The following is an 11,345-nucleotide window of genomic DNA, read 5'->3' as shown; positions in this document are numbered from 1 at the left end:
CACCTCGACCTCGCCACAAAAGCCGTCGGTCGGTGGCCTGGCGCACTAAGTTGATGAGGAGGAGGTTGTACGTTCATGGATCCATCTTTCTTCTTGCCTTCTGTAACCACCATTGCGATCGCATCATCGTGGCCTTAATTCTTATTATGTTGTTGCATTCTCGTTCCAATCATTACCGACATGTGTGATCCCTTTGCTTAATTATATGCATCACTGTAACGAGTACTCCATCCGTCAATTTATAAGTTGTGCTTACCTTTTCCATCAACTTCGTGCAACGCGCGGGCATCTTGCTAGAAACACTAGAATATGTCTATATAATCTGTATGTGATAGTCCATTTGAAATCTCTAAAAAGACAAATATTTAGGTACGGAGGGAGTAATATATTAGGAGTATATCAAAACAAGAGTGATTTCTTTCAAGTTTGTGAACAAATACTACTATTCTAATACTTTGGATTCATCGCAACGCACAGGCACATTGCTAGTAAAAGGAAAAGGCCTGCCGCGTTCGCGTCGCACCCCCACATGCCCGGGAATCGGGAGTACTCCACGGCCCGTCCGGCACGACACATAGCTTAGGGAAGGCGTGTTGCCTAGCATTTTCACTTTCATGTGGGACCGCCGTTGAGCAAACCGACACCCCGCCCGCCGCCGGGTTGGAAAACAGAAACGAGGAGAAGATCTAGTTGTAGCACGGAAGTCAAGAAATTTGGTGTCAGATGGGGCTCGGTAATAGAGTAGGAGCATTCTGTACTAGTACTACTCCTACTAGTACCAAGTTTGTACTCCTAATACTATATTACTAGTACTACCACTATACAACTAGTAGCTATGTGCACGGCACAACATCGTAGGAACAAAAAATGGGAAGATCTTGTTTTGGGTGATTTATCTTATTTTCAATCAACGTAGTATGAATAATATGATGTGGGGGGCACCCATGAAGCTTATGTGGCTTGGTTGCATGGCTACGAAAGGTTAGAGAAAAATAAATAGATAATGTGTTTAGAGTGCACTCCACCAAATAGAAATACATTGGATCCATTGCAACGGACCAGCACATCTATATCTATACCCCCTATATAGTGTGTGAAAAACTTTGAAAGATGGTCGTTGGATGAAGCCAATCCAACGGTACAAAGATGGCAAATCCAAGCACGACTGGCCGTTGGATATCATCCACCAGATTCTGCCACATGTATAATCTAGAAGACTCCATGGTTGAACTTAATTCATGACTAACTTTGCCACAACTAAGCTTAGGCGAAGTTATTAGTTATTCATAATGAGAGCCACAAGTTGGCAAGCCTAAGGGAATCTTGCCACATTTTTTGTGTGTATGTCATGTGGGGCCTTAGTGTGGCTTGCCTAAGGTGTGGCTTGAACCAAAAACTCACATAAGTTAATCAAACTTTCCTAACCTTACGTGGGGCTCGTTGGATATGATCTACATTCCACCAGATTTTGCCACATGTAGAATCTAGAAAACTCCACATGTAGAAGCATAATGCACAAACCACCAGAATCTCATGCGTGCAATGCACGTGTACCTTACTAGTACTAGTTGGTAGTAGTAAGAAACAAATTCCAGTTTTGGCACGAGCTCGTACTGCGGGAGCACCACAAGGCCTGCCGCAGGAGTTACATTTCCCTCTTGGGGCCCACTGGACCAAAATTTAGTGGCTTAGTGCCCGGCCTATGAGTCAATGACATGCAGACCTTAAATGCGGCTGGCCCACATGTCATTCTCATGGTGGTGGCATGGTTCGCGACTCACTCGTTCGAGATGAACCGTCTGGTGGTAGCGTGTCCATGGTGAGGGTGCCACAGCTGGGCGTCGGGGCGTTACAAGGCATAGATGGCCACACCGGCGGGTACTACCTGTAGTACAGAAGTACTCCAGCTGACGATTGATGCTGCGGGAGTACGGATTGGAGCAGAACAGTGGAGCAGGCAAACCGCGTCCAATCGGGTGTGTCTGTGGTAGAAAGTTGATGGTCGCTGCAGTTCAGCTGGCCCGCATCTCATGCACGCAAAGGCAGAGGAGTGGTGGGGCCGAGAGGGATGAGGGGCACGTCAGGGGGATGAGGATCCCTTGACGCGAACAATCCTACCATTTTGTCACTGACATGTGGGACCCACAAGCGTGGGTCCCACCTGTCAGCGAAGGAAAGGTAGGGCAAGGCAGTGATAGCCACATCAGAGGATCCATGTCCACGTTAGGGGACGTCGTGCCGTGGGTTGGAGCGGCATCGTGGGAATCGCGTGTGGGTGTGGCAGTGGTAGAAACAAGAAACGTGATGGTCGTCGTGGTTCAACTTCCATGGACAAGCTGTCATGGCTGCTGACACATGTATATCAAAACTAGAGTGTTTATATTTCAAGCACGTGAACAAGTATTATTCTACTACTTTGGATCCATTGCAACGCACGTGCCAACACATTGGTAGTAGTAGTGTCCATCTCTATCTCTAGAGGCCTTCCCTCGTTCATCCTTTTCTCTCACAAGATAAACTACTCATACAAATGCATCTTGATGTTCCGTGGAACGCACGAGGATGTTTGCTTGGGGGTCTCTCCAGCGCGGCGTGGTCGTAGTTGCAAGTTGACGCCCCTTGAGATGCCGACATTGAGGGGCACTCTACTTTCCTCTGATGAGCAGGTAAGATGAGTTTGATCATGTAGTAAATGCATTCTAAAGACTACTTATGTGTCCATTTCGTAATTCTCCCCCTGCCCACTGTTTCACAAGTTAGGCTCGGTGCGAGTGGAGATTGGCTTGCATATGTATGGGAGGGTACCAACATCAATTTGCACAACATTTTCAGCGGTGACACCGTTCCCGTAGAACCTTTGTCCAACATTGGGATCAGTCATGCAACGGGCCACCGCATGAATTGGTACGATGGAACCACAGTGAGATTGAATAAGATAGCACGAACCTTGCACATGGCGGTCAAAGGCAGACCATGCTATCTGCGGCCGATTTGTTGTCGTACGAGTACGAAGACGATGTGCTCCTTTCTAACCGCATCTTCGTGGTGACAAACCAGGGGACTTATTTTGTGTGGGACACATCCTATGATATACTCCCTCTCTCCCAGTTTATTTGTTTTGAATCTTTTCGTTTTATAAGTCTCAAATTCAAATTTAGAGCTCCCCATCACATGTTGAGATTACAATGTCCATTAAATCGTGGTGTGCATGTATAGTAAAGAAACAAATCTCGAGTTTAGCACGAGTTCGTGCAGCGGTAGCACCACAAGCCCTGGCGCAGGAGTTACATTTCCCTCTCAGGGCCGTCAGGACTGAGCTTCAGCACCTTACTACACCTACCTTTGAGTCAATAACATGTGGACCCGATAAGTGACTGGTCCACATGTAATCCTCCCGAAGGAAGAGGGGTAGTGGGGCCAAGAGGGGTGAGCCGCAGGTCGGGGGACGCGTGGTGTCATGGGTTCGGGCGGCGTCATGGGAATCGCGTGCGGCTGTGGTAGAAACTTAATGCTCGCCGCATTTTAGGTGGCCCACATGTCATGCACACAAAGGCAGAGGGGCGGTGTGGCCGACAGGGGTGAGGCGCATGTCGGGGGACGTGGTGCCGTGGGTTGGAGAGGCGTCGTGGGAATCGTGAGATGAAACGTGATGGTCGCCGTAGTTGAACTTCCATGGACAAGCTGTCATGTCTACGCACACATGCACTGCATACCGATCAGTGGAAGGAGTAGCAGAGAAAGCTATATATGCGGATAAATTGGTCCTTATAGTCAAGAGGACCCACGCTACTACTCTGTTCCAAAGACATGCACACCATCGAAATAGTCCATCTATATCAATATACACGGAGAGGGAATAATTTTTTTTACAAGAGAGGAAATAGTTCATCCATCCATAATGCCCTCCTGCTGGTGCAGCCTTTTCTTCTTCTTCTTCTTCTTCTTTTCTTCTTCTTCTTCTTCTTCTTCTTCTTCTTCTTCTTCTTCTTCTTCTTCTTCTTCTTCTTCTTATTCTTCTTCTTCTTCTTCTTCTTCTTCTTGTTCTTCTTCTTCTTGTTCTCATTTTCTGTCGGAGACGGCTGCGCAACAAGCTCTTTCGACCTTGCAGCTATCTCGAAACTCACATGGGCATCGAGGGCAGCATATTTTATACGCTCGTACGTCAAGGGATAATTCTCCCATCCACAGGACCTTAATGCCACTGTCTCGTCACCCTTCTAAAGATTTGTACCGAGCACAAAATTTGCTACGTCGAATTGGGATGGTGTATGTTTATCACAATCTTCTACAGGAATTTTGATTCTGGTTTGTAGGTCAGCGATGCTTTTCAAATCAAGGTTGTACGGCTCCAGCTTCTGTTTGTCCCCTTCGATGGCTGCCCCACAGAAGTATACGTCCTCCCGAGACAAGAAATCGTGAAGCTCACCTGGTATGGAGGGCGAGTGTATGATGTGGTACACCAAAAAATCATCTTCGAGGCACATCTAAAGGACGGCGGCGCGTTGGATCTTCCCAGGGGCACACTTCATGTACTCTGCGTCGAGACCAATGACCCTTGTCTCTACCTTGTCGAGGGAGTTCGATACATTTTTGATCCACTGTCAAACAACCCTTGGGTGGACGGTGACGGTGGCAACTATGCGCATCGAGCCTTCGACAAGGACATGTTGGACGCTAAAAACCTACATCTTGATCTCTTTCGCCTTTTGGAACCGCTAGAACGGAGGGCTATGGTTTGGAGAATTAGGATTATGATGTAGGGCGGAACCCTATGGTGACGATCTTTCACGTTTGGAGTGGATCCTACGGGGAATCACGAAGAACAGCGGAAGAACTCGAGGGAAAACACGGGGAGAACAAGAGAAAACACTAAACCGACATAGAATCAATCACATGAGTGCTAGATCACCGACAACATAGAGTAACATATGATCCACAATCAACAAAGGTAAGGATACAAAGGAACCATTCTTCTCCGTACGGAGGTCTTGATAGTCTTCCCTAGAAAGGGGTCCTGAATCCGCTTGGGGGATCTTCTCCGAAGAGGTCGTGAGCTCCGAGGAGATGTAACCAAGTGGATGAGCAAGGCTCTCACACAAAATATGAGCTAAACCAATGCTAACCCTAACTAGGAGGAGGGGGCGACCTATTTATAGTCGTTGTGCAAATGGAAGTCAAAGTGAAGGGGTAAAAGGGCTCCAGCCCGCAGGTGCGGTCACACAGGTGCCGAACGTCCGGAAGGCGTCGGCCGTACGTCCGGAAGGCGTCGGAAGTCCGGAGGCTCGGGACGGTTCGGACGTCCGGTCATGCTCGGAAGTCCGTAGATTCAGCTCTGTCGTGGGCGCGTCGGACGCCCGGAGAGGGTCGGTCGTCCGGAGCTTCATGACTGTCTGGAGGTCGTCGGTCGTCCGTAGATTCGGCTCGGTTGCATGTCGTCCGGTCGTCGGTCCGCTTCGGACGTCCATATCGTTCGGGTGGCGAAGTACCGGACGTTCGGAAATCTCGGTCGTCCGTGTCCTGGCACTCGTCGGACGTCCGGACTAGGTCGGTCGTCCGACACCTGTAGCTTCCACGACAGCTCTTCTTCTTGTCCATCATGCTTGGGGTCCTCGCCGTCTTGGCTCTTGTGTGTAGCTGTTCTGTGGCTCGCTTCCAGGCACCTGATCACACACAGAGTTTCCGAATGAGGTAGTAGCCATGTCTTGTGAGTAGGAAGAGAAAGTTCGGAGAGGAGCTAGTTCACCTTATCTTCAATAGCCTTAGCTCGGGCTCGTGTCATGGGTCCAAGTGGTGTTGAGGGAGATGTAGGCACGTCCATGGGGATGAGTGAGGGATGTTCCGCATCAGATTAGATGGCTAGTCTAACTGAAGTAGTAGATGATTATTTAAAGAGGTTAAAAAAATGTGAACACAATGGGGTTAGGATGCAAATGAAGACGAAGGGGAGGTGAAGAAGCCGAGGAAAATCGGTTCCTGATGGAGAAGTAAATGGGAGAAGTGGCGTACAGGCAGTTGATTAGACGGCTAGGTAGACCAAACGAAAAGGCTATGCGGGTAGACTGATGAGTCGTACCTCTTCGTGTATGTGCCCATCCTTCCTGATAGGTGGGACCTATGCAAACAGATAAAGAATGTGTCGTAGCTGGTTCAGATGGATATTGGCGCGTGAGTGGGAGACACAACATTCTCTGGTTAAGGAATACTCCCTCCGTTTAGGTGAGTATAAATCACCTTATGAAAATCAGGTTTTCCCAAAACCTTTAGGCGTGAAGCCCTAACTTCCTGCTCAATCCCCTCCCAGCCTCGTTAGCCAGCGTTCTCTTCCTCTGCTGCCACGTTCTACCTTTCCATTTTTCCTCTTCTCAAGTGTGGAACGATCTGCATGCCGTCCTTGATGCACCAGAACGACCACTGCATGCACCGCGGCAGGGTGTTGATTGGGCATGCACGAGGATTTGGTTCTGCTCGCAATATGGATGATACCCGAACGATGAAGTGAACAGGCATGCTAGCACGGGAGACCTATTTCCGCTATACAATACTGGAGTACTCATGTTCCTGCTAGTAGTAGTAGTACAACTATGGTACACTTGATGGTCAAAATACTATTCATCCGGCCCTCACAGTGAAGTGACAACACCCTGCGCCTGACACTAGTCCAGGCAGCGTGTTCGGGTTACCAAAGTCAGCCTCACCCTGTGCATTGTGCAGTCTGTCACCGCCGCTGTACAGCACATTGGCGCCTCGCCTCGACTCCCTCTCCCCTCCCATAGCACCACTCCCTATCCATCTCCATCTCCTTCTCCGTCTCCGTCTCCATCTCACTGTGCCCCCGTGTACCGTCGCATCAATCGCCTCCCCCAGTACCACTATTGCCTCACTAGCCGCTCCAACACCGACAGCCTTCCCCCCTGTAAATCAAGCCCCCAAAATGCCCCACCTTCCAAACTCCACCATGGCCGAACGCGAACCGCGTAGCATCCATATGAGCCGCGATTGGAGCAATCTCCCCAGTGACATCCTCGACCTCTGTTATTCGTGTATGGATATGTTGAGCGCCCTGCGGCTGGCTGCATGCTCGAGGGACATGCACACATCCATTGTCGAAGCAAGTCCTAAGCTTTTCAAGACACCCTGCTTGCTACTATCTGGTCTTGCGAGATTGGCTCACCATGATATGGAGGCGTACATGATGCCCCTCGACTTCAATCCGATCTCCATTAGTCGAAACTTCTTTGCAGGTATGTAGTGGGTCGCCGTACATCATTTCCGTCGACATCGATCCGATCACCATCGCCCGAAACTTCTTAGCAGGTATGTACTGGATCGGCATGAACTCCCACTGGATGGCTGCCTTCAGAGAAGACGGTAAAAAGTTGGTGCTCGTGAACTTCCAGACATCCAATGAGATTATCCTTCCTCCATTGGATTATATAGAGTATTACCATCACGGTCTAAGTCATCTAGATTACCACGTCAGTTGGACGGACCTTGTTTTGCAGAAGATTGTAATCTGCCAAGTGCCCACACGACATGCAAATTACATAGACTTCAAGCTAATTGCCTTGTTCGACCGCGGACTCGCCTATCTTTACGCTGGTGCCTTCTTTAGTTGGAGACAACTCAGCTCGCAGTGGATCATCTTCAAAGCTGATACACACTTGTGTGATGCTATTGAACACAATGGCATCATCTACGCGATCGACAAAGCAGATGGCACCACGTATTGCTGGGACGGCGCGTGTAAGTTGTTTCCGTCTCATGTTAATGATGACGCCATGACACTGTTTGAACTTTTTGTGATGATTGGCGTATCCTTGTTTGAGCAGAATTTGAGTAGAACTATGGCAATGTATTAGTTAATTCATGCGATTGTGACCATGTCATTACAACCAATGTGTACCCTGAATAATCAAATGGTTAGGAATATACGGATATTATCCTTATTTTACAGTAATCTATATACTACTACTAAATATGAGTGTGTATCAATGGCCATGTTAGTTTCCTCATTTTCATGATGTAGAAACATGCACCACACTGTTGGTTTCATCTAACCATACATTAGGGAAGTAAATGTGCACATGGAGAACTCTATATTTGGAAGTAGTGAAATCCTGCAATGCTTACCATGTGTACATACCTATATTCGCCCTTCAGCAATCAATGGCTAGAATAATATCCTCACAAAAGTTTTGCCCACAGAACACGAGTATATAACAATGCATGGTCTGTTAGTTACCTTGAAGAATTTGTTTGTGAGGACAGAACATGATTACATAACATGCATGACATGGTAGTTTCCTGTGAAGAATCGATTGCGAGATAACATGAGTATAACCCTGCATGGCACTTCTATATTTTCGAACCCAGTATACATTTCCCTGTATATTCCTCCTAGTTCCAACACGGACATATCAATGATGTTTCTTCCATTATCCTACTCATACTCTGAACAATGTTGATCTTACATTAACAATGCCTGTCCTTTTTTATATGATGTAGTGTCCCTACAGTTACTGCCCTTTGTATTCAAACTAGGGAAGCACAACTGGTTCCTCGCTCGATCAGACGACGGCAAAAGACTGATGATCATTCGGGCACATGAGATGGAAAAGTTATATTGCAAAAAACCCACTGTATACAAGCACAATGTAATATGTGAGTATCCGGACAGTGGCTGTTACGTCTATGAGCAGGATACCAGCTTGTTGGGGCCTTTAGGATTTTTTAGTTGGAGGCGGGTAAACAGCCTTGGTTCACACTCTCTGTTTCTCAGACTCAATTATCTGATTAACCAGGAGATCACCGTTGGCAAGGACCTTGATGGAAGAGAGGCTCTGTTTGCTATGGAAAACTGTGTCTACACGGCGAGCCCTAGCAGTTCGGGAGCAAACTCCCCTGATTGTCAATGATACAGCCTGCAGCCAAAAGAAGGTGAGAATCACAAAGGCATCCGGATTAACTTTCATCCCTGGATGTCTCAATTACGACAGGCAGTGATGTGGTTCAAGCCTTCAGGTTGATAGGTAATCGCGCTGTTGCATCGAAATGGTGGAGTACTGGTGTCTCCGGATCACTGCTCGCTGAACCGGGGCTGCAAATTATGATGGTGTTGGATCATCTCTTCGAATGACTTTGTTGTCTTTGCTGCTGGTTCTGGATGGGTAGTTCTTTCTTTTGTTATGCATATTACTTGTCATTTGGTCATCCTCGTCTATGTCACTCTTACTATGTAATAGTTACTTCTGTTTAGAATGTCATTCTCGTCTGGATCACGAGAGTCTGAGCGCTGCAGATGGGTGCATTTTGGTGGTGTAGCAAGACTTCTTAAGAACTATCATGTCTTGCTGTTTATGTCAGTAGTAGTCACTAGTCAGTGTTTGAATGTTGTATATATCGTTGTTTCGAACTGTTTATTATCTCGAACTACTGGTGGGCTAAATGAGGGCATCACCATTCTCCAATGTTCAGAGTATATCTCCTTTTTTCAAGTTATATAATTTGATCTCAGTGTCTTTTCGATGATGTACACTTGTTTGGGCCAGTGAGGTGTCGTTGAATATGGGCCGAGTAGTAACGCAATGCCAAACAGGTCAATTATGACTCTCAGGCCGGGCTCTCAAAAGATCCTGAAAAAAATGGTCGGTCTCTCCAAAAAAGAAAGAATAAGGACTCTTAGGCCGACATGTGGACGCCACCGGTGTTTTCGTGCGCTTGTGCGCCGAGAGCATATTGGGGCGTGCTCGAAATTCATGCTACCTTTTCATCCCCAGTCTCCCGCCCCTCCCCCACCTCAGGAATCTCGATTCCTACTCCAGTTCCCCTAAATCTCCCTCTTGTACTCCCTTTACTCAAGTGCACTATCATGTCGCCGGTCAACGCGGATCTCCGAGCCGAAGATCCTGAGGTCCGTCCTGCCTTCGGTCGCTGCGTGCTGTCGCTCAATAGTGGCATGGCGGCGCTTGACGACCAGTTTGCCGGCAAAGTGCTGATGGCAACCATCAACGGCGACCGGCCTCCCGTCTCGCCGGACGACCTTGTCAAAGCTCTTGGCATTGTGGATGGCATCCAAATAAGTGACTTGCTCGTCGAAGTTTGTCCGCCACCGGCTGATTTCTTCGTCAGGTTCGGACAACTTTCGACTGCAGTCGTGTGTTCGAATCTTCCCGGCGTTTGTTCTGCGATGGAGCACTAGTGAGCTTTGATCGGTGGCACCCAGGATGGGGCTCGATGCAATCTGAGCTTCAGTTTTTAACAAAGCTTACCTTCCACGGCATGCCTCGACACGCTTGGAACAGCGAGTCCATGAACGAGCTTATCAACGACCTTGGAGGTGAGCTCGTAAGTATGTTTGTTCCTCCAAACAGCTGGGCTTTGACGGTTATGGCATGGATGAAGAAGCTGTCCGCCATACCGAAGGTGATTAATGAGATACCAGTGCAGGAACCGGGGTTGTACTATTCTTCACCACCAAGGCCGCCGTGGACCATGTTAGGAATGTACCTGTATCGAGTGTTCGGTGCATGTCGAAGAAGTGGTCAATCCATCAATCGAAGTCCTGCCACCGCCGCTGGTGCCAGGGTCCATCGACGACGTCCATTACAGGAGTCAACGTTAGACTTTCCCCGTGTTGCTCGGAACGATGGATGGCACAGGGCCTACTCCATCGCGCGGCGGATCCACTGCTTCTTTGGAGAAAAGGTAGGGCTGGTTGCCTGGATGTGCTCTAATTTGAGGTAACAACTGAATCTTGTCAGATACTAGTTAAATCTGAGCTGGTGTGAACCACTGATATGCTAGTACATTTGATTGTGACATGTTCTAATTTTGTACCTGAACTTTTTTTAGAAAGAGCTGTACGTCAACTTAATGTGCTAGCAGAACTTATTGTGTTGTCTGTCTGTTTTCTTTGCACAGCATTCAAGATATTTCCCCGTCATTGATAAAGACGATGAACCGTTATGTACGACTTCGTTGGTTTCAACATAGCCCTACCCGTAGCGATCCACTGCTTCCATCCTGATTGTGCCGCCTGCGTGAAATTTTTGTATGCAAGTTCAGTGTGCTATGATATTCTATATGATTGTGTCAACTATATATATTTTTACTGAGCATCAGCAATGCATATGGCTGAAAGATGTATTTACGAGCATCGACCGATGGGTCTCTCTCTCTCTCACACACACACTCTCTCTCTCTCTCACTCACTCACACACACACACACACGCACACATGCACAAGTGGGACCCATTGAATTATTTATTTGCTCGTGACAGCTTTTAATTAGGTTCCACTGTAATCTAACTTTTTTCTTAAGTTATTAATTGAGCGTAATGACTTCA

This window comes from Triticum dicoccoides, chromosome 4B (assembly GCF_002162155.2).
Source record: "Triticum dicoccoides isolate Atlit2015 ecotype Zavitan chromosome 4B, WEW_v2.0, whole genome shotgun sequence".
Lineage (NCBI taxonomy): Eukaryota > Viridiplantae > Streptophyta > Magnoliopsida > Poales > Poaceae > Triticum > Triticum dicoccoides.
The sequence above is the reverse complement of the archived record's forward strand: the minus strand, read 5'-3'. Positions refer to the sequence as shown.